We start from the raw sequence: 24,723 nt of genomic DNA on the forward strand, positions 1-24,723 counted from the left end.
AAAAAGGCTTAGCACAGAAGGGGAAATAGGTTTAGTGACAAAGAGGTTAAATAAAGGCATCAATAAACAAATTAATAAACAATGGATGGAAACCAGCCTGAAAGTATTAGCCATAAGGCTCTACAAAATCCTCTTGTGTCACTTCTCTGAGTTCCTTTCAAACTATGGGCCAGATGTACGTAGCCTTTTGCGCCTCGCAAACGGCAAAAAAAGCCGTTTGAGAGGCGCAAAAGGCCTCACGCGATGCAGAAACACATTTTGCGAGTCGGTACGGACTTGCAAAATGTGTTTCAGACTCGCAAATAGGAAGGGGTGTTCCCTTCCTATTTGCGAGTCGCACCGCTATGTAGAGTTGATTTGTGACCGCGAAAGCGGTCGCAAATCAACTTGCAGTTACCATCCACTTGAAGTGGATGGTAACTCATTCGCAAACGGGAAGGGGTCCCCATGGGACCCTTCCCCTTTGTGAATGCTCACAAAATTATTTTTTCAGAGCAGGCAGTGGTCCTATGGACCACTGCCTGCTCTGAAAAAAACCAAAAGAAAAAGGTTTCGGTATTCTTTCTATTTGCAGCTCGTTTTCCTTTAAGGAAAACGGGCTGCAAAGAGAAAAAAAAAACTGCTTTATTGAAAAGCAGTCACGGACATGGTGGTCTGCTGTCTCCAGCATGCCACCATCCCCGTGAGTGCCTAGACTCGCTATGGGGTCCCAAACTGTGACCCACCTCATAAATATTTATGAGGTGGGTCTTTGCGACCCCATAGCGAGTCACAGAAGGTGTCTGAGACACCTTTCTGCATTCCCTTTTGCGAGTTGCAAATTGCGAGTCGCTGGGACTCGCAATTTGCAACTTGCAAAAGGGAACCTTCCTACATCTGGCCCTATGTCCTTCCACCCTGTCTAGTCACTGTTAAAACAGAACAAAACATTTTTGTCTTTGCCAATCAACTTTGTGATCACCATCTTTCTCAGTCATGTGGGGCTTCATCTTATCAGGAGACCTCACTACGAATGATACAGACACAATCAACACATCAGAGTCACACAACCACACAAGACAGCATTCTGGACCTCAAAATCACATTGCTGCTATCCATCAAAAACAACACCCATCTCCCACTTGACTGGTTAGGTCATCTTCCCATGCTGTTGCTCATCACACCACTACCACGAATCAGACACAAATTAGACCCATCAAACTAATCTGTTGAGCTTTTTTTTTTTCAAATAAACTATTAAGCTTTATCATAGCTGGAAATGATGGAGCATACAATCGGAAACAATTCAATTTTTTACATGTTGGAGTACGTAAGCAAGAGAGAGATTGCATCAGACGATTTGTACATCTTCATGTATGAGGTTATATTATCATTGCTGAGGATAAATCAAGTCAATAGAAAACTGTGTGCCTAAAAGTTTGTAAAAAATAACAATTGAAAGTACCTCTGCCACCTATCCCAAGTCCAACTAGTTGCTGGACATGCGTGAAGAAACAGGAAATGGTGAAATAGGAGACTTTTGAGAGGGGGGAGCAAGGGACGAAAACCAGTTACAGTGGCTATCATTGGGCATATGCCTGTTCAGAAGGAGTGATCGGTTATGGACATTGGAAGACAATTTTAGGGAATGCCGGGGTGCTCGAATTTTATGCCTTGGGGGGGACTCCTCGTCGAGTTTCCAAAAGGGCTTCCCATGTTGGGGATATAGGCCGTTTCTGGAGCCCGCACTATTTCTTCCTTCATAGAGCAAGGCTTTCCACAGTACCCCAGTGTATAACCTTCTCTTGCTAACTACTCGCAAGTGGCGCTATAAGGCATTTCCAGCGCTTGGTAATCTGTCTCTTTGACAGTATAAGGGCCAGGTCTATAACATGTGAGGGTTTTGGACTGCTTGGGGCGCTGGTACATGCCTAACAGACAGTGTTCCACCGTTTTCCAGTGGAGGGCTTCTGCCAGGTTTGTAGCGGCAGTGTGGATCTCGGCCCAACAAGTACTTAAGGAATGGCAAGCCCATAGCACATGTATGAGGTCTGCTGGGTCGTTGTGGCATCTGGGGCAGTCAGGGGGCACTGAATTAATTTAAACTGGGAATTACGTGAGATTGTGCTGGGATATTCAATTAGAAAGTGCCATTTCTTGTCATGCAGGACTCAACCTAGGTCCTCTTCCAATTGGTTCCTGAGGGGTGTTAATAAAAATGTAAATGTGATCTAAGGCCTTTATACAGCCATTTGACCAAGTGTCTGCCAGTGCCCATTTCATATATTGCCTGGATGGGGTAGTATGTCTCTGGTTCTGTCCCCATTGGTGTCCAGTGTTTGGGGACGTATCAAAAAATGTTAGCATGTATTAAGAAGCGAGAAGTCAGTAGCCCATGAGTTTGAGTGAATACCTGGTGTGACAGGAGTTCTCTGTCAGCGAACAGTTCTGCCAGTGTGTGTACCCCAGCAGTCTCCAATGGTCTCAGGCCTAGAGATTTGAGAGGCCCATTTGTGTCGGTAGCCCTTTAAGTGGTATATGAGGTGATTAGTGGGTGGGGGCCTCTGTATTTTAGTGCCTGTTTCTAGTACATAAGCACATTATTCAAGACTAAATGAACCTGGGGAGAAACGGGACACGCACACACTCCGGTAACAGTAACGTATGCAGGGCACCCATCTGTAGTTGTTGTGGGATATAATCTATTTCGATAGGTGAAATCCTGCTAGCCAGTATGACAACTACTGTAGTTGGCCTGCACAGCAGTAGACTTAGAAGTCTGGGGTGCCCATTTCACCCTCATCCGGAAGGAGTTGTAACTTAGGCAAGCTCACTCTCTGTCGATCTGTGCCCCATATCAAGTAAATAAGTAAGGTATTATAATAACAAAAATAAGCCACAAGGACCACCGCTTGTAGGTTAACAAAAAAATATAACAGACACAGCAGTATCACCATCTTAAAGAGCACTAATCGTCCTGCTACTGAAAGAAGTTGTTAGACTTTTCATCCTTGGCGTGGTCTCCCTTAACTTTTTGCCTCTGTTCCCCAGGTTGTTGATGTGTGCTGGACTCTGATTTTACTGTTTTTGTTACTCTGGGCACTCTACCACTGCTAACCAGTGCTAACGTGCAAGTGCTCCTTTACAAAATGTGTATGTAATTGGCTTATACATGATTGGCATATTTGATTTGCTAGTAAGTCCCTAGGACAGTGCACTAGAGGTGCCTAGGGCCTGTAAATCAAATGCTACTAGTGGGCCTGCAGCACTGGTTGTGCCACCTACATAAGTAGCTCTGTAATCATGACCTGCCATTGCAGTGTCTGTGTGTGCAGTTTTAACTGTAAATTCGACTTGGCAAGTGTACCCACTTGCCTGGCCTAAACCTTCCCTTTTCTTACATGTCAGACACCCCTAAGGTAGGCCCAGGTAGCCCCAAGGGCAGGGTGACGTGTATGGTTAAGGTAGGACATATAGTAATGTGTTTTATATGTCCTGACAGTGAAATATTGCTAAATTCGTTTTTCACTTTTGCAAGGCCTGTCCCTCTCATAGGTTAACATGGGGGCTACCTTTAAATCTGACTAAAGTGTAGATTCCTTTTGGGAGCGAATGGATATGTGGAGTTTGCGGTCTCTGAGCTTACAATTTAAAAATATATCTTTTAGTAAAGTTGATTTTAAGATTGTGTGTTTGAAAATGCCACTTTTAGAAAGTGAGCATTTCCTTGCTTATAACATTTCTGTGACTCTGCCCGTTTGTGGATTCCCTGTCTGGGTCAGTTTGACAGTTGGGCTGGTTGCACCTCACACTAGACAGTGACACAAAGGGAGCTGGGGTGCAGTCTGCATTTCCTGATGAGCCATCTGTGCTAGGAGGGAGAGGAGGAGAGGTCGTTTACACCTGGAAATGCTGTGCCTGTCCTCACACAATGCAGTCTCTGACCCCCTGGTGAGTGTCTGGGGCCTGGCCTGGGAAAGGCAGGATTTCACATTCATAAGAGACTCTGCTTTCAAGTAGGCCTACTTCAAAGGAGAAATTGGGTATAAGAAGGGCACCCAAAACTACAGACTTTAGAACACTTCTAGAAACAAGAGGAACCTCTGCCTGGAGAAGAACTGAGGAAGAAGAGCTGCCCTGCCTGTGACTGTGCTTTGTGGAGCTATCCTGCAGTTGCTGCTTCTGCCAGAGTAAGAGGGCAAAGACTGGACTTTGTGTGCCTTCCATCTTAAGAAGAAATCTCCAAGGGCTTGATTTAGAGCTTGCCTCAGGGACAGCAAAGACTTCTCTCTGCCAGCAACTGGAGTCTCTGGAGAGACTCCTGCTCTGACAAGTGGTGCCCTATCCAGTCCCTGGGCCCTTGAAAGGAAAGCTGGTGAAAATTCAAGGAAATCGACTTTGGACGACTCCGGACCGACGCCGCTGCTGAATCCGGTGACACCACCTGCAACCGACTCTGTGATCTTCGCTGGAACGCGACGACCTTCGCAGGCCCGACATCGCTGCAGCCCCACCGAAGTACGCGACTCTGTGGAAGTCGCCACATCACGTTGTGACCGATGCCACTCGAAGTGCGCGGATTCAATGTTTCGCACAGACGGCGCGATACCCGACTTCGCGCATGGGCTTGTTTTCACTCTTCACCAAAGGTACTGTTCCTGGGGGGTCTACGTGACTCTGTGCCCAGCGCCGTGGGTGTTGGATTGTTGGGAACGATTCAGTCATGACGCCGTGTTAGCACCTCATCGAAGCATTTTGTGTTTCTAAGCGCTATTTTTTTGTTTAAACCTTAAAAATTCATAACTTGACTTGTGTATGCCGGATTTTTGTCGTTGTGGTCTTGTTTTGTTTAGATAAATATTTCCTATTTTTCTAAAGCTATGTTGTGTCATTTTGTAGTGTTTTCATTAAGTTACTGTGTGTGTTGGTACAAATACTTTACACCTAGCACTCTGAAGTTAAGCCAACTGCTCTGCCAAGCTACCAAGGGGGTAAGCAAGGGTTAGCTGAGGGTGATTCTTTTTTACCCTGACTAGAGTGAGGGTCCTTGCTTGTACAGGGGGTAACCTGACTGTCAACCAAAGACCCATTTCTAACAGAGGTAAAGTGATCCTATATATTTGTATGCCAAGATGGTAGAAAGGTTGTGGAGCTTTAGGATCTGACTAGTGCCCAACGCTATTGTGTCCCCCAATATACATTCTTGGAAGAAGAATGCATGGGATTTGTTGCAGCTAATTTGAAAGCCGGAGAGTTCTGCAAATAGTTGGAGCAGGGTGGCAAGTGCTGTCAAGTCCACGGTCAGGTCACGTATATATAATATTAGGTCCCCTGCATACAGAGAAATAGCATGGTGTTGTAGTGTCCCTGCGATATACACTAGTCGCCTGCCATCTGCCTAATGCTCTGTGCTAGTGGTTCCACTGGCAGTACAAAAATGAGCAGGGTTAAGGGTATTCCTGCCGAGTGCCGCAGAAGATAGGGTAAGTGTTGGGTATGTGGGATCCCGTCCTTGCCCGTGCTGTGGGACTGAACAGTTTGACCCACCAAATGTAGGCCAGGGGGATACTGAACTAAGGTAAAGTGGCATATATGTGTTGAATACCTGCTGGAGGTCTAGAGAGAGGCACCCAGCAGCATGGTATATACCCTTGGCAGCCTCCAAATTGGGTAATAGAGGGAGCAACCTCTTTGCCAAAATCTTGCTCAATATTAGGTATTCAGTTGACAGCAGGGATAATGGCCTGTAACAGAAAATTTCATCCGGGTTGTGGCAAGTTTGAGTAGGGACATAACTAGCGCCTGACATGTAGTTGGTGGGAGGGAGTCAGACTCTAGTGATGATTTGTATAGTGTGTCAAGTCATGGCAATAGGCAGGTTGCAAAGGTGGTGTAAAACCCGATTGGCAAGCCATCTAGTCCAGGCGTCTTATTATAAGGGAGCTCAGCTATCGCATTACAGATTTCGTTAAGCATCAGTGGGGCTCCTAGCTCTGCTCAGTGGGGCCTTGGCAACTGCTGTAAGTACAGGCCATCCAGGAAGGTATGAATGGTAGCAGGGGGTGGGCAAGGGCCATATAAATGTGCATATTAGTCCTGGCAGGATGGGGGTTGGGGACAGTGGCAGTCAGATTATACATGTCAATGGAGCTCCCAAATTTGACACCCTCTGTATGTATCTTTTGCGTGTAAGTATTGTTGTCCATGACCCTCAGACATTCAAGGAGTTCCGCACATTGGATGCAGCATTCCCTTAGATAATCTGCTTGTGAGTCATCGTGGGCCACTAATTGTTCTAACACTCCCACTTGTGTTACATTGTGTAAGACCGAGTAGCGTGCCCGACTGTCGTAGGAATGGACGTCCCCCAGATGATCACTTTCAATGTCTCCCACTCCACTAGGGATGATGAGACAGTGCCTGCATTGTTCACAAAATGGTCAGTGGTTGCAGTGGCCAGAGTGTCCCTGAATATTGCGTCTTCCAGTTGGCTAGGATCTAGTCACCTTGTGGGGACAGGGGTGGGGATTCGGCCTCAGGACATGGTTATTTCAGGGGGTTGTGGTCAGATGATGTTTGCCCAGATATATGGAGTTGATATGCTCACCAGGAAGCACAAGGGAAAAAAAAACCTGTCTAGTCGGAAGTGAGGTTTGTGCAGCGGAGAATATAATGAGCATTCCTGCATCCAAACATTCAACTACCTCCATACATCTGATAGAGACCACCCAGTGCCCAGTTTTGTACAGCCTTTGCTTCTCTAAATGATGGGGTGCCGGGAAGGGGTTGGGATGAGACTGGTCGAGATGGGTATTTAAAACCGCATTGAATTCACCTCCGATCAACCACAGCAAATGGGACCAGTCTGCTAGTATGGAGAAGTGTGATAAAAAGAAGTCTTGTTCTGTGTTTGTGTTGTAAATGCTACCCAGCACCAGTGGTCTGCCATCCAGACGAGAGATTTGACTTCTGCAAACATACTGTGTGGGCCTTGCAGCACTTAAGTTGTATAATATGCCGCTTGTGGACTGAGCCCATTTCCCTGACTTTATAATTTTATAGTGATTTGTAAATGTCAGGATATATAAAGCAAGTAAAAAGCATAAGATATGGAACCCGTCTCCGTCCCTCTCTACCCTGAGTATTCATTGCATGACAGACAGTAAATAACCAACAGCTGAATCCAAATACAAGGTCCAGCAAGAAATATTTGTTCGACCATAAAAAAAAACTTATCAGAACTAAACAAACTGTAGCAACTTCTCTAGGGGTTGGCCAGTAAAGCCGGCAACATTAAAGAGAGTACAGCGAGAATAGTGTCAAATAGAGTTCCTCAGGGAGCCACAGAAATAAGACAATGCGGCTGAAGGGTACAGCCCCTCAGGAAACTAGCTAAGAAAACAATAATTACAATACATGTGTTTCAGATAGTGCAAGTGAGGTGGATTGTTATTATCAGCTTGCCCCTCCAGTAATGATGTTGAATGTCTATGATGATGACAATGATAGAAAGACCAAATTAGTGTCTGAAGTTTGCTGCCTCACTGTGGGAAAGAGCGCCATGCTCATGTTGGAGTCAGAGGATGCACTGCTGGAGGAGCTAGGTGAAGGCTGGAGGGGATGGGGGAGGTCGGTGCTATCTGGATGAAGTCACAGTGGCTATCACAGCATGTCTGTTCAGGGCCTGTTGGGGACAAGGAGCAGCATGAGATGGAGATCGTCAAGCGGTCCCCTGTCGGTGCAGGGTCCAACGCGAAGGGCTGCATGTGTTTTCTGAAGACCTGGGGTGTTGAGCATTTGGATAGTGATTCTCCAGCTAGTCCCATACCAATTCAGGTGCATTAAATAACAGCATCCATTGATTGTATATTACTCGCAAGCGCAATCTGGAAACATTAGAGTGTATAGTAATGCCTCTGCGAGAAGTTCTCTTTTTGCTGAAAGAAACGACAATCACCTACGCTGGACTTCCAGAGCATAATCAGGGAAAAGGGACACATTGGTGTTGTCAACAACAACTGGGGCATTTTCTCTGGCCTTCTCTACTACGACATCTTGTTCCGGAAATTCAGGAAGCCATCCACAATGGGTCTTTGGGGTGCCCCAGGTGGTGTGCGATGTGTAGGGTTCCCTCTATGCCCTTTCGACCGTGAACAGGCTTGAAAGTCCTTGTGGTACAACTTTGGTTTTCAGGCAATTTTCAATGGCCTGTGTGGTATTGGGCCCCTCCATTCCCTCGGGCAGTTCAATTATGCACACGTTATTGCACCTTGCTCAACCCTCTGCATCCAAAGCTCCGTCATGTAACAATTGTGAACGCCGGGTTTCCATTTCCGTGTCCATATTGGTTATGTGAGCTGCCTGTTTTGGGAGCAAGTTGGCAAGGTCTCCTTCTGCTAGTTTGACGCTGTCAGACAGCTTGCAATGAGTGACAAGGAGCAAACTCAAGTCGGGCACTAGCGCCCCTTTGCAATGTTTTTGGCAGCTCTGGAATCCTGGATTTCCTTCAGGATTACATCCAGTTTGTCTGGTTCTGTGCTGGGTGATGGGGGGTGGGGGAGAGTCTGCTTTGTGTTCTTACAGCAACCATACCAACCCGTGTCCTGGGCATTAGAGAAATATGAAGGGGTTCCTTGAGGTATCACGCCCAGTGTTGCGCAGGGGGTGTCTTGGCATGTTTTTGTTGTCGATCAGTGCAGAGTCCCACATGAGAGGATTTACCAAGTCCATCACAGGGAGGGCACCAGAGTTTTTTTCTAGGAAAGTGTGGACAGAACAATCTGGGGGCCTGTGGGGTGTTATGCTGGGTGTACAGATCAAAGTAGATGGCAAAAAGGTGAAGCGGCCGGTCAGGCCCGCATTCGGCGCCCAACATGGTATGTACTTTCCAGTGCTGCGAACTGACTACAAGGGTCTTATGCAGTGCTGGACGGTGGCCAAGAGTTAGCAGATCATGGCCTTTCGCCATAGTGAGGCTGTTGCAGAAATTGTTTTGGACAATCAGCCCCCTGCTGTCCCACAGATGTTACGCTGAGCATAAGTAAAGTCTGGCTGGCCACATTAGTATGGTAACAAAAAGGGAAGGGGCAGGACAATGCATGTGCTGATATGGAGCCTCTAATGAGCCTGAAGGGGCCAGTCGCTGTGTGGCAGGACCCAAGAGGCACGGCGCATGGTGTATATTCCCCAGAGGCCTGCCCGCCCATAGAGCTTGGTATGTATTTAAGGGGGAGCACCAGCCGGCCTCAAGGAGTCTGTGATTGGATGGACGTAGAACTCAGGAGTATAGCGCTACATCCACTTCTCTGTTTAAGTCCAGAGTAGACTTTGACTGTTCGGTTTCAAACGACCCCCAAGCTCTAGCCACAATGCCACCGCCCGCCTTGTGCCGATATGCAAGCGTCAATGGCAGTGGTATCGTCCTTCGGGGGGCTCTCCAGCCACGTCACTGCAAGGCAATCTGAGGTTTCAGCTTGACGGGGTCCCTGGAATGGCCTGCCTCCGCCCTCAAAGCAACTCTCTGCCATCAGAGGGAATGGAGGGTGGGGTGGGCGGTGAGAGGCCTAGTTCTCCAGCACCACCGCCTCGCACCGATGCCAGGGCTCCGATGGCAGCCGTATTGTCCCTTGGAGGTCATACTTTTTCCAACTGTGGCAAGGCAGTCCTGGAATGGCGGTTTGAAGGGGCCCAGGGAAGAGTGTACCTCAGTCTTCCAAGTGACTCTGCCTTCGGAGGTAATAAGGCAGAGGTCTTGGTATACTGGCCGGGCCTAGGCATTACTGCTCTTCGGTCGCCTGAGCTCCGCAGCATCGACACGTGGCAGATAAGCAGTTCTGGCAGCTGATTTTCCAGACCCTTGGGGTCGCAGAGGATTAAGGAGGACAATCAATAGGTGCAGTGGCAAGGGTGGAGGGGGAGGTGGATAACTGAGCTTCCTGTGCGCCCCTTGGGAGCTTAGAAAAGTCCATCTGCCATATTAGGGCACTAGTCACCCCCCCTCACCAATCTCTTAAGCTTTAAGAACATCCCTTGCTACCCCCATCACTAAAGACCTCAAGTCTTGGAGCCATCCTATCAGTCACCTGTGGAAAAATAAGGAAATACCTCATTCATGTCCTTCAGGCACAACCAGAAGAATACGACAACAAGGAAAAAGTGCACACCATTGGGAAAAAGTCATCAGTGGCCTGATACGCAAACAAGAACAGAACACAAGCAAAAGAATAACCTGCTGTCAAGAAAAGTACTGTTGCAATTCCTAAGTACCCCCCAACATCGAACACCTGTCAAATCTTTGCAAAAGCTGCCGAAAAATATTCATCGCCACCATGGCCTTTACTTCCTCAAGCTACATTTCTATTTTTCTTCAGTTAAGGCCACAAACGTGCAGCAGTGTAATGTAGAGCCAATGGGGGTCACAGGGCACTTGGGTAACCAGTGGGAACTTGAGAAGGCACTGAGGGGGTACGGGGGCTTGGTCATGCTTCAGGCTTAGAGCTGGACATCAGGCTGCCTATGGATTAGAGCTAGCCCTTAGAACCTGGAGAGATGAATCACGGGAACAGGGGAGGGGGGGTAGTGGTGGGGTCGTGCCTTAACATGGAGGTGGTGTTCCACCTACAATCTCCAACCTTAGTAGTAGCACCTGTGGCTGCCAGGTGCAGGGCTGGTCAGAGAAGCTCATGGAATCGTAGGATGTCTGGTATTTGAGGCCTCCATGTATATCACATACCTAGCGCCATCTAAAATGGTGACTGTGATTTTATATCAGCCCATTCCACGGTGGCCACCATTCCTTTTGTGCAAACTGCTAACCAAGCTATCATTCGGATGTGTTGCACGGGAGTGCATGGTACGTATGTTGCCTTTTGTGGATGGGTTCTTGAATCACTGATTCAATGTCCACTGGTGTGGATGTGTCCGATGGCATTTGTGCATGCATGATTAGATGTATTTTGGTCTGTGTGCCTGTCCGTAGAAGTAAAGATTTTTTGTTTTTTTTTGGTTAGCACTTATGTTGCATCTAAGTATTGTAAATACAGGTTTTAAATTGCTTTATTTTTATCAATCTGCGAAGGTTGAAAGGTTTGAGTCTTCCTTGCTGGGATTCCAATTTGAAATCTCCACTTCAACACATCTACTGAAGGCCAGCGTATGGCTCACTAATCCATCTTGTGTATGTGTTGGTCTGAGTGTGCCTGGAAGCATGTACGGATTTTACTCAGATAGTGGATCTGTGTATGAAGATATGCATTTACATTGCGTGACTCGGTTTATAAAAAGAAAAAGTCAATCTTATTGACTTTTTGAATGCATTTTTAATTAGGATCTGTACTTCTCCCTTTGCTTCACCCCCTCGATGTGTGCGAGGTCACTTCTGCCTGTAATTCAAGGTATCTAGCCCGGAAGCTGAGAAATCATTAATTTTTATAATTGCTGCAAGCAGCAGATGTACTCCTTAAATTAGTTACATTTGCAGAGGTGCTTTCCATGCATATCTAAACTCCACATTAAACACCGGTCGATGGTTTGGCCTCTAAAACTGAGATGCCATGGAGCTGATTAGTGAAACAGCTGTGTCTTTGTTATGTGTTACAGGCAACATTCTTCTATGCACAGGATGATAAAGCTGTCCAGCACTTCAGCTGGTGTCTTTTTCTTTATATAGTTTATTTTTGGGATGTATGATTTAAATTGAATACATTTTATTCGGCGACTGAAGGAAGGAAGAACTGGAAGCAAGAAAAAGAGACAGCCACATTCATGTGAAACATTACAGCACACTGTTCAATACTTGAACCTTGAAAGTCTGTGACCACACAGACGAACTGGCTGCAAGGGCTTGTTTCTTACTGATCGCGGATCTCGCAGGTGATTTACAATATCTTCTTCACATAAGCAATGGGAGTGCTTTATTCCTCGTAATATATGGCAACCCTTCCTCGCTGTCCTTCGGGGCCACTAAAAAGTGTAGCAGTGATAAACGGCTTTGTACTGTTTTCTGCAGATTGGTGTGAAACCCTGCATTAAAATGCGCAGTAATATGCATTTTCTCTCCAGATCAAGAGTGCACTAAATCAAGAGACGGCCACGAATGTTTTCTCATCTGCTAATAGCTGAACTGTCAGAGAAAAAGATAATTTGTTTTTGAAGAGCTCCTCGTTTCTGCAGCACCCACTGTGACGTCGGATGGAAATGATCAGAGTAGAGATGCCTTGTTCTCTTTTCTTTCATAGAGGTTATTATTCTGTCGGCATATCTATGCGGTTGTCTTGTGTTATCCCCGAAAATGATTTTTCTGGGATTTGTTATTTGCCTGTCGGTGACTTGGTTCTTTGGGCTATTTGTTGGTTTCCTCACAAATCGAGGAACAATTGCCTCCTTTAGTTGTCTGTACACCTGATGCCTGACGAGGGACATTTTGATGAGATCAGATATGTGTTAGGGGAAAATTGTGTGAAAGTATTACATGATGCGAGGCAACTTTTGAGTGGGGGAGAGGGAGTAGATTGCAAGTGTCTCTTTGCTTCAATGTTTACCATAATAATCTCTCTTTGCCATCTTCACTGCCCTCTAGAACTCCCATGTTTAAAATGCACATGGTGTTTTATGCACTTGAAGGATAGAAGAGGTATTTTAGGTTTCAACCTAACAATGTAAGATCAGGAGCGCCTACTTGTAATCTACTGTATGGTTGCCGTCAGACTGCGCTTGAGTATTTAGGCCAATGCCTTGTTAAGTTCCAATGCCTTACATCCCGCCTCTCTTTGGGGTCAGTGCCATTCATTGCCGGGGTTGAAAGTTAAATCAACAGACCTCCTATCAAGATTGTAAAAGACGGAGAACATGTGTTCCAACAAGGCACTGTGATGAATCAATGGAAAAACAAATGGATACATCTGTAAAATGTGATGTTAGCTTCAGAGGTATTTTGTCAGCTCTGCTAGAAGTACTTAACTAAATGATATAGAAACCATAAATCCTGGGAATGGCTTGCTATTTGGTGCATGCCAATATGCTTTATCAGTAGTGGTACGAGGAGGGGGCAAAGTAAACAAGCATTTACAATGCAACGGGTCTCGCGTTTGCTCATGTTAGAGCTGATCGCGTTGTAAAGTCTTAACCCGACTTTTCACCTATCGGGCAAAATGCATTTATGTACATAACCCGAAAAAGTGAAATCAAGTATGTAAAGCGCTCGACTTCTGCCAAGCGAGATCGCGCTCGTAAATTAGAGAGAAAAAAAAGTCCACGAGCCCAATGGAAAACAGCGAGCCTCGCATGTTTTCTGTACTTGGTCGCTGCGCTCGAGGAGGGATAGCCACAGGAAAAGGCATGACATATGGGTGCCTTCGACTAATGAAAGCAAGCAGATTTTATTAGGGAAGCCCACAAACCAATAAAAAACACTGACGTGAAGTTGACAGGGCTCCGAGCCCTTTTCTAAATACAAAAGAGTCTCGCTGCGATACGAATGCGCGAGCGCATGCAACGCAGGCTCGACCCTAAAAAGCACAGTTTAAACAAAAGCATACGCAGCAGGCTAAACCAAGTTCGACTAAACTTTAGGAATGTACAAGTGTGAGGAGAGGTCTTACTGAACAGAACGCTGTATCAAAAAGCTTTATCCACAAAAACAAAGACATGAATGGAATAACAGCCACAAGGCGCAAATAGGAGTTTCTCAAGCACACATGGATGACAAATTGTTTGAAATTACATTCGCCATTAGGATAAAGTTTGGCATTTTTTCTGATGGATGTCATTGTAGAACAGATGTGAAGAGGATTAAAACACTTGGCAAATGCAAGAAGGTATTAAAGTCATACAGGGAGTGCAGAATTATTAGGCAAGTTGTATTTTTGAGGATTAATTTTATTATTGAACAACAACCATGTTCTCAATGAACCCAAAAAACTCATTAATATCAAAGCTGAATATTTTTGGAAGTAGTTTTTAGTTTTAGCTATGTTAGGGGGATATCTGTGTGTGCAGGTGACTATTACTGTGCATAATTATTAGGCAACTTAACAAAAAAAATATATACCCATTTCAATAATTTATTATTACCAGTGAAACCAATATAACATCTCAACATTCACAAATATACATTTCTGACATTCAAAAACAAAACAAAAACAAATCAGTGACCAATATAGCCACCTTTCTTTGCAAGGACACTCAAAAGCCTGCCATCCATGGATTCTGTCAGTGTTTTGATCTGTTCACCATCAACATTGCGTGCAGCAGCAACCACAGCCTCCCAGACACTGTTCAGAGAGGTGTACTGTTTTCCCTCCTTGTAAATCTCACATTTGATGATGGACCACAGGTTCTCAATGGGGTTCAGATCAGGTGAACAAGGAGGCTATGTCATTAGATTTCCTTCTTTTATACCCTTTCTTGCCAGCCACGCTGTGGAGTACTTGGACGCGTGTGATGGAGCATTGTCCTGCATGAGAATCATGTTTTTCTTGAAGGATGCAGACTTCTTCCTGTACCACTGCTTGAAGAAGGTGTCTTCCAGGAACTGGCAGTAGGACTGGGAGTTGAGCTTGACTCCATCCTCAACCCGAAAAGGCCCAACAAGCTCATCTTTGATGATACCAGCCCAAACCAGTACTCCACCTCCACCTTGCTGGCGTCTGAGTCGGACTGGAGCTCTCTGCCCTTTACCAATCCAGCCACGGGCCCATCCATCTGGCCCATCAAGACTCACTCTCATTTCATCAGTCCATAAAACCTTAGAAAAATCAGTCTTGAGATATTTCTTGGCCCAGTCTTGACGTTTCAGCTTGTGTGTCTTGTTCAGTGGTGGTCGTCTTTCAGCCTTTCTTACCTTGGCCATGTCTCTGAGTATTGCACACCTTGTGCTTTTGGGTACTCCAGTGATGTTGCAGCTCTGAAATATGGCCAAACTGGTGGCAAGTGGCATCGTGGCAGCTGCACGCTTGACTTTTCTTAGTTCATGGGCAGTTATTTTGCGCCTTGGTTTTTCCACATGCTTCTTGCGACCCTGTTGACTATTTTGAATGAAACGCTTGATTGTTCGATGATCACGCTTCAGAAGCTTTGCAATTTTAAGAGTGCTGCATCCCTCTGCAAGATATCTCACTATTTTTGACTTTTCTGAGCCTGTCAAGTCCTTCTTTTGACCCATTTTGCCAAAGGAAAGGAAGTTGCCTAATAATTATGCACACCTGATATAGGGTGTTGATGTCATTAGACCACACCCCTTCTCATTACAGAGATGCACATCACCTAATATGCTTAATTGGTAGTAGGCTTTCGAGCCTATACAGCTTGGAGTAAGACAACATGCATAAAGAGGATGATGTGGTCAAAATACTCATTTGCCTAATAATTCTGCACTCCCTGTAGTTTACACAGATCACTAAATGTATTACCAGGGCCTATGATTAGCAAGGTTGTAGTAGTGTAGTCAAATATATTGACCTGCAATTAGAGGACACGGCGTCTCTGATTATAAGTTGGGGCAGAGAGGAATACCGTGGTCGGAAACCACTGGGCTCAATTAAAACCAAGCCAGTGTTCCAGATTACTAGGATTCAGGAAGAACCAGACCCAATTTGACCAGCCGATAAAATCATATTAGGCTCGGCTTCAAAAACAGGCCAGTATCAGCTCCTGTATGACACCCCTGCAAAGCACGGGGGAGCACAGAATGGTTCCCACTGCCTGCCACAGCCATTGCTCTGCTGTGATGCCCATGGCACCTGCTCTTCAGCCAAACAACCCGCACTACCCTACACACACCGGCTGCGACCTGCAAGTGGTGAATAGAATTATATTAGTCCCCAAGATTGGTCCACTGCATGCGGATTTAGATACAGTAAGTCCGGGTCTTCATGTTATTAATCTTTTCGTGGACAAATACTTGTGACAGCTGAATTGGGTGGGGGATATTGGCTGGAAACATTATTTCTGCCTGCATAAAAGAGCCAGTCAACCCTGTAATCAAGACCAGTGTGTCCCTCTTCTTACCCTCCAGCCTCTTTCTGTTACTTACTACCATGAATGTTAATATGCAGACATTTTGCTTTGATACTAGCGTGGCAAACTTACCACAATGGTTCAGTCCACAGCTTTATCTTACCTTCCCCCGACTTTCTTATCGTTATCTCATGCTTCCATATATATGCTTCAAGCTGTCCCTAAGGACAAAGTGCCCAGCAACCATACAACCTTACCTTCTCACATCTCACTAAGCACCGCAGAACCGAGTGCCTCATTCTCCACGTCTCCTTTGGGTTCTCTTACGCTCCAATGAGCGCAGGCAGCTTGGACAAGCTTGATTGTGAATATGGTAATCCTGCAAAAGAGGAGAAACCCATGGGCGATAAACAACAAATGCAACAACCTTTTAATAAATAACTATCCATAGTACTTTAGTATTGCTATTTGTTACATCAAAGTCGCAAAACATACAATTAACAGAAACACTACGTATTTATAGTGACCGCGAACACTGCCAGTGTACCATTTTCACGTACATTGAATTTCAGACAGTTAACAATGCACAATACAATGATTATTGCATCTTTCGGAAGTGAGAGTGGAACTTATATGGTGCCAAAGTGCTCCCAGAGAGGTCAAGCAGTTCTTTAAGTGAGTAGGTGACATAATGTGGAAACTACACTGAAACTATAGAAACAAACAAGAAAATAAAAATAGGAAGTACGGTAATACAGTGAGGCTAATAGCAACCCCAGAAAAAACAAGTACGGGAATCAGACGGCCATGAAGTGCTTGCAAGGAAACGTTGGAAGTCGGAACAACGAATGCCTTTACCGCGCTTGCCGTTACTCCGCATTTTTTACAACTGCGTCTTAACCACACATTCCTTTTCTACGCATATAATTTCAGCAACATGGCTAAGGGAAAGCACTGGACTATGGGATGGTATAATTTACTATTCCAACTCCAGTCTGCACTACAGCAGCAAAAGCATTGGACTTTAAAGTCCAATGCCGCATTCCATAAGGCATGTCGTAACGACATGCGAGCTAAAGGAATGTGTGGTAAAGCTGCATTTGTTGTAATGGCTGCATTCTAACTGCAGCCCATGGTTCAGCCATCGTGCTAATGGCTGTTGCCCGCAAGGACAAGGTGCATGTCTTCCATAGCCACGGCCTGTCAGCTTCACATATTATGGATTCATTTCCACCGCCCTAAAGGGCATCTTGCCTCTTTATGGTGCAAACCACAAAAGCTTTTTCCGTGAGAAGATGTGTCTTACACAACACCTCTGTGAAACGTAAACTTAAATGTGGAGGAGTAATAAATAGTATCTTATAGACATGACCCCAACACGCGTATTCCTTGGGTTAGCATATCTTACTCCTAGAAATATAGGAGCAAGTCACACCTATGTCTGGAGCACATAAACACCTGAAAATGTTGAAACCCCCAGTGAGCAAGTGATACGAGTCGGACTTTTTGTCAGATTCTTGGATTTAAAGGGACACATTTGCAATCAAAGGGAGAATTGAGGCTACAGTGCTGCCACCCCCTCTACCCAGCACACGTAGAAGTTGGTCAGTATGATCTTTATACCAGAGGATGAGCAGTGAAAGCCCTGCTCAAAGGTGACAGTGGAGACCTGAGTGTTTGTACAGAACAACACAATTCTCACAGCTGCGATAAAAATGTGAATCCCCATGCACAGCTGAATCTTTTTGTAACACATTAACAATATATCAAAATATAACTATGGTATAATATGGTATGGTACATATGGTATAATGAAGGTCAACTGGTGAAAGCATGCAAAGCAAATTTCACCACCAATGTTGTAATAAACAAAGATCTCTGGCTCTAAGCACTGTTTGTGATGACTTGAAGATCACGAACATCAGAAAACTCCAGAAAAAAAAAGCTCCGCAATGCAGTTAAATAAAATTGATGGACAGTCAGTGTTCATAAACGTTTAATGTTCACAAACACAGTCCTGTGAAACAGAGGCTCAAACTCATCTTGTGAAATCCTGGTTCCTTTGTATTGAGATCACAAACCTTTAGCATCGTCAATGCTGGTGATTGGGAAAATGTAATATTGCATAACACAAAGAAACCAGTGTTTCAAAATGCATAAAAGTAGTACAGTAACTCAGAAGGAAAATGCCAAGTGTTTCGCAGCCCAGGAAAGTGAATGAAAGTATTCAGAAAGGTCATCCTAGCTTCCAGTTTAGGATTAGTGGTTACCACATCCTACAAATGTTTGCATCTCACGATCTGGGGGTTCTAGCAACTCTGTGTCTGAGGCTTTGCACTCCTGTGTATCTGACCTCGATGGTGAATGGGACAGGCTGCTGTGTGGTGCACATAGAGAAAGGAGTTTGGCGCAATATAACAAAACAGCACGCATTGTGAGCACTAAGTAGCCTTCTCAGTCCAAGTAGAACACATGCCAACCTCTGTACATAAACTTAAGGTATCAAAAACAGTGAAAGACGGTGCAGGAAGGTGGTGTACTCACCAATCAGAGCGACCACTCAGCTCACCTATACTAGATGATGCTGGTTTCTCGAGGAGCGCTCTTCTGATATGTCTAAGTAGCTAGACATTTTAGGCAGTCTGGGCTCCAGTGCAGGCTAGTCCGTCAGCTGCAGAACAGGCCAGCAGACCTTCACCATGACAGTATGACCTAATCCCACCCACTGAAAAAATGGCCAGAGCTCAGTTCCAAACTCTGGTAACACCAAAGCAAGGACCAAGCAGGTATTTTCCATGTCAATGAGCTTTTCCTACAGCTGGAAGACAGTCTCCGTTTGTAGGTCCAGTTCTGAGCAGTTGGGCAGCAGTCCAGTGCCAATTATCAGTGCCTCCTTTGCAGAAAAGGACAACCAGGTTGGGGTAGTTTCTCTCCTCAGAAAGCCTTCTGGGAACAGCACTCATTCTCTTGTCACAACTGACTGCTGCGGCCACCAGCGACATGCTCTGGCTATGAACAGCTTCTGGTGACTCATCTCTGGTGAAAAACGTTGCCTATTCCCCTCAGACACATTCTGGACGATAAATATGAAGCAAAGAGGAATCAAAAGTGGAGGTAAACTGTCCTAGATGCTCTCTATGGGGTACAGCCATTTTCCATCCTGCAAACACCTTTCATGCACTTATTACAATGTTCACAAACTACTTTCAGTGGGTACTCGGTCCAAAGTTCACGATCATTATTGCAAAACCTATGCACACAATGTTTGTAAACAATCTCACTTAATAACAAGAGTCACACAAAGGGGGCACCTATTGCCCCGGGAAGACCAGTGAAGCACAACCTGGGAGAAGCTACTGCACTCCAATATGATGTAATGCTCTAAGCAGCAAGGCCTGTGCAAAAGAGATCAAGGAAGCTCTGTAGGAGGATGGCCCTCTATGTAGTGTGCAAATCTAAGCACACTGTGCAGGGGGACCAGGCAACCACACGTTGGTTTATAGAGGTAAAAACTAAAATCACCTAATGCTCTAATTTTTATGGTAGCTTGGTCGAGCAGCTAGGCCAATCTAGGAGAAGTGCAAAGCATTTGTTGCCCTAAGTATGAATCATGCAATTTGAAGCAATAACTTGAGATCTATTTATAAAAATACTTCAGATTTATATATAATTTTAAGACCAAGATTATCGAAATTGGTTAAGTACTTTTGGAGATATGGATTTTTGAAGTTTTATAAAATTTGTCTTTTTGTGTCTAATTATGAACCATAGGAATCCAAGGAACGTCACCTTTAAAAATACATATAAAATCACACAATTGCTTTACCAAGTTCTTCTTTTGCAGGTTGGTCGAGGTCGTCGGTGGGCACATTGTGCCAGCTGGAGAAGTTTGGGCAGCTCCCGGTTTCGGCAGGAGCAGAGGGGAAAAGTCTCTGGAGCTGAAGCAGGGCCACTGCAGAGGACCACTTGGAAAAGGTCTATGCAGGTTTAGCGGTGGTTCCTTGAGGTCCCCTTGAAATGTTGAGGTCGCAAGCGGTGAGGGACACTTAGGGCACAGCCAGTTCTTCACTGCTGCACACAGGGCGGCCAGGTACACAGTGAACCGGTGATCCAGGAGCTGTGTGCAACAATGCCCTTTGAATCTGGAGGTAAGTCACTTTAAGGGCAGCTTACAGGACAACAGGGGCACTCTGGCGGGAGGACTGGGGTGTTCCTGAAGTCCCTCGACTGGGGCTTCCTCCTGGCCTTTTTCAGCCCCAGGAGGGCTGGTTTTCCTGGTGTCTGATGTCAGCTGACCAGTACCCAGGGTATTGGTATGGTTTGGCCACTGGGGGGCGCAGTGCCACCAAATATGGCACACTAGCAGGGCTTGTCCTGGTGGTTATTGGTGTGTTGGGGCTGGCTGCGACTTCAGGTTTGGGAGTTAGCGGACAGTCAGTGAAGTGATCGTCACTGGGTTGCGGGTTTCTGCTTTGTTGCTGAGTGATACCTCCACTCTGGAGGGAGTTCTTGGGCGATTGATGAAGCCTGGAGGTCCTCTGGGTTTTTTGAGGTCAGTCCAGCTGTCCAGCAGCTCCTCAGCTGTGATTGTCGGGTCCTGGGTGCAGCAGGTAGGTTTTGGCACCTTTTCTTTGTGCAGTAGGTCCACAGTTCTCATGCCTTGGATCTTCTTTGAGCTCTTTTTCTTTGTGTCCTTCAAATCGGTCTACCCAGTTTAGGGGTGCTCACTAAATACTATACTTAGTGGACGTTTAAGGGGGGAACCTAGTAGTGTCCAATGGAACACTTACCTTTATGTGGCTACACCCACTATAGTCACCAATTCCTGTGGGAAGGGTCACTTCCATATTCCCAATTGGCTATTTTCCTTCCATCTAAGATGGAGGAAAAGGAAATGGAAGTTCTTCCTCACAGGCAACACCTTAGAGGTGGTGCATGCCCGGTGGGGCCATGCCTCCTACCATTTATGTGACTTGACGCCTTCGCAACTGCAAAAAGTGGGCGTTTGCAAAGGGGCTGACCATCTGCTGCTAGCAGTAGACCTGGGGGTCGAGTTTCAAAGGCGGTAAGCCCTTTGAAGCTCGCCGCCAGGGAAGTGCACATTCCTGAGGGAGGTGGTGCTAACACCTCCACCCATGAAGCACATTGTTTAGCAAACTAGAAAGACAGCACTCGCCCCCAAGGTTTGTAGCTTGGGATTCTGGAGGTGGCAGGCTGGATAGAACCAGTCGGCAACCATGCCAGGGCTAGTTAGCTTTTGCAGAGGGCACCACTAAGATGAACCTGGGTACTTTTTAGGGGTAAATCCAATACTGATGACAGTTTGGATTCATCATTCTGAGTTGTTTGATACCAAACAACCCAGGGTTCAGAGTGACCATCATGTAGCTGGGAAACTTGTGTTGACCAGTGTCCAGCATATGTACTAAAATGGCTGCTCTGTTCACTCACTATGTCCTAGGTTTGTCAAGTCCTCATGCAGCTATGCCCTCATATATAATATGGTCCACCCTGCCTTAGAGTTGCATGGCCTGCCAGAGGGGTGTCTTACCTATAGTAAATGGAGTGTATGTTGGACAGGGTACAGAGGCAGTGTGCCATGTCGAATTTGTGTTTTAGGTTTACACCAGGACACTCAGCCTGCAGTGGCAGTGCTGGGGGCATATGGATGCATGGCCCTAGAGCAGAGGTCTTCAATCTGGGGGTCCCAACCCCCAAGTGGACCGTGGAGTCCTGGAAAGGGGGTTGTGCATTCCTCCAGCCGATCCTCAAAATGCCTCAGCTGAACTTTGAGTCTCCTGTGCTGTGAAAGCCTCACAGCAGCCAAGGAGACCTTCATCCCAGGGAGTCTGCTTCCTGAATGAAATGCAAATGTTCTCTACGATCTAATCTGCAAATGTAAAAGGTGCTTGGGAGCAGCTTTAAATGATCGAATCACTCAAAGCTTTGTGAGGACAAACATTTATTCTTTTAGAGGGGTAATGCAAAGAGTTAACAACTGCGCTGTGAAGTGCCTGCTTTTAATTGTAATTGTATTTCCACAGTGCTTACTTCACCTGGAGGTGCTGAAGGGAGAGCTATTAAAAAAAAGGTATTGCATATGCTCTGATATTATTTAAATCTACATTTTGGAAGAACAGTTTTCTCTTAAACCTTTTTGTAGTGGCCTATCTTATACTGTGTGTAATGTAAGTATAAAATAATGCCTTACATATTTACAGTGCTTTCCGTCACAGGCTGTGACCTCATGGCACTAAAAATACAGAAGTCACTATTCTTAAATGCACTAACCAAGATATAGTTCTGTCGCTCTCTGGTTACACACAGACCTCTGCAGTGCATTAATTAATAGAGGTTTCATAATACACTACCGTGCATTTCCCAATGAGTAACAACTTCATTTATTTTCCATTCAAGCTGGCTGTTATTTTATATGTAGCTACCTGACGGTGAAAGACTTAAAAAAAAAACATAGAGAATATTTTGGGTTTATTTATGAGAGGCTTGCGCTGCTGGAGCATCATTTTTTTGACGCTCCAGCGACACAAGTCTCTCAGTCATACCTATGAGGTGACGCAAAGTCACCCAGAGTGGCTTTGAATGGCCTTGTAGATATGGAGTAAGGCAAAGCAGTGCAAGCCTCTGCATTGCCTTACTTTGCGTCAAGGAGGCGTTCCATGGGCGTTGTGGTGGGTGTTCCCGTGCAACACAGATGGATTTTGACACTGCCCAAGATTTACAAAATCAATTAAACTGGAGCAGAGACAAAACCTTACGCCTCCCAGAGCAGGCATGATAAGGAGACATTTTTTAATTTCTCCTTGTTTTTTTCTCTTTCCATGTGTGTTGCATTCTGCCACACATATAGAAAGAGGTACAATGCCTCTCTGGATTGTTTTTGTGCAGGAAGGTGGCCCTTCCTGCACAAATACAACCCTGCCTTTGTTGGCACTAGGCAACAATTGTGCACCAGTGCAGGGGGAAAGGACAGAAATGCACTGTAATTCCTGCCCTTTTGTATTGGCGTGGGGCAGTGTAGCAAGAAGACTTGCGGCGCTGCCCCATGTCAATTCCTCATAAATTATGACCTTTGTTTTTAGCCACACCCTTGACCATGCCCCCACACTCACTGACCTTTGGTTTGCTAAACACTGTTTAATATTATTTCCTCACAGTAAAAATTATTTGCTGTGGGAAATGGGGACGTTTATTATTGTTGATGATGAGGAGGAGTACAAGGTTCTAGAATTTTTTATCAGGAGGGGGTCCTTACACCTAAAGATTTTGAAGAAGGGGTCCCAGCATCAAAAAGTTTGAAGACCTCTGCCATAGAGGGTGGTGCAATCAGCGCTGCTGCCCTAAGGGCCTACCCATAGTACCCCATGCCCAGGGTGCCTAAGTACCCTTTTACTAGGGACTTATAGTGGTAGCTAAGGGTGTTCCCAATTGAGCCAATGCACCACAACAGTTTTAAGGAAAGAGCTCTGGCCCAAGGAACCTGGGTAGCAGGGGCCCTGAGCACTACAATTTCTAAGCCACATCAAACAACAGGCAAAAAGTGGGGGCTAAACATGTAAAAAAAGAGGCAATTTCTCACAGGCTTCCTGCTTGAAACTTCATGGTACGGAACTCAATAGGTCTTCTCAATCTCAGACACACCACAGGTGTACCTTAGAAGTGCCAGCTATTCGGTGTGAGGGATTCCTGAGATTCAGGGGCTCTGCAAACGCTTAAAAAAAAAAAAAAATGAACTTTTTGGACCAAGGAAAAGCAATAGAAGGAGGTAGTACTGCTACACAGATGGATGGGTTCTCGTCCTTACACTAGTCAAGCCCTGGTCCTATCCAGACTTGACTAACACAACATGTTGCGCAATCAGACAAAACAATATGCACTGTGGATGATCTAAGGTCGTGGTAGCCATTACTTCTCCCTTATCAAGCTCTTTTCTGTAAGTTCACATGCAAAGTATACATACCTTTGTATGATGCACAAAGTACCAAACACTCAAATGATTAGGCTTGGATAGCCCGGATAATGATTACAAATGGAACGTTCACTTTATAGTGGGGCCTATCTAGGCTGGTTTTACTTCTGCCAATGGCCTGTTCCAAATATTCAAAGACTAAGGTTTATGACTTGTCTGCGCAAGGGACTTATGATTCTTTCCTTACACTTATGATAACAGAGCCGTGGCTCTTGAAATAACGAAATCTCACCCAATCAGGGTAAAATTGATGAATGTTGCATGGACTTTTAAAGGCAATGCTCCTGTACTTCAGGAGTCCATGCAGGCGATTTGTGGAGCACGAGGCTCTCAGAATATCAAGACATTACCCTTTGTTCACCTGAACATTGTTTGCAAAGCAATCTAAACATACGCCTCGACTTTATTGACTCTGAAACTTCTGCAGTTCGGTGTCCCTTGAAGGGAACAGTGTAGAAATTAATGAGGCCGTTCAAAAGTGACGGTAGATATTTCTAGCTGTCCATGCGGTGAGTGGCATTTCCACAGTGTGGCCGCCCTGGGGAACACTGGTCCTCTGAGGTATTGCAGCGCAAGAGCGGCGATCAATGTGGGCTCTGGGCCTGCCAGTGAAAAGCAGAAAGCAATTTAGCTCTATATATTCTCAAGGCTCTGGACAGTTAAAGGCTCAATTTTTACGCGGAGCAGATTGCTTTCTGCCTGCCGCTGTCCTCTGATAGATGGCCATGGGCATCAGAGGTCAAGCAAGGTAGGTCACTGCACATCAATTGGTGTGCATTTACAGAACTCCGGGTAATCAGAGG

At 45.5% G+C, this 24,723-nt stretch overlaps 1 protein-coding gene across 2 annotated transcripts in view; it reads right to left on the reverse strand.

The window, feature by feature from the left end:
- Positions 1 to 24,723, reverse strand: part of APBA1 (amyloid beta precursor protein binding family A member 1) — a 431,170-nt gene that overhangs the window by 196,216 nt on the left and 210,231 nt on the right. For both annotated transcript variants that reach the window (XM_069228781.1, XM_069228790.1), the window contains exon 3: positions 16,191 to 16,312. The gene's annotated coding sequence lies outside the window, so the exon portion shown is untranslated. The remainder of the gene's footprint in view (positions 1 to 16,190; positions 16,313 to 24,723) is intronic.

The sequence above is a fragment of the Pleurodeles waltl genome, chromosome 1_1 (assembly GCF_031143425.1).
Source record: "Pleurodeles waltl isolate 20211129_DDA chromosome 1_1, aPleWal1.hap1.20221129, whole genome shotgun sequence".
Lineage (NCBI taxonomy): Eukaryota > Metazoa > Chordata > Amphibia > Caudata > Salamandridae > Pleurodeles > Pleurodeles waltl.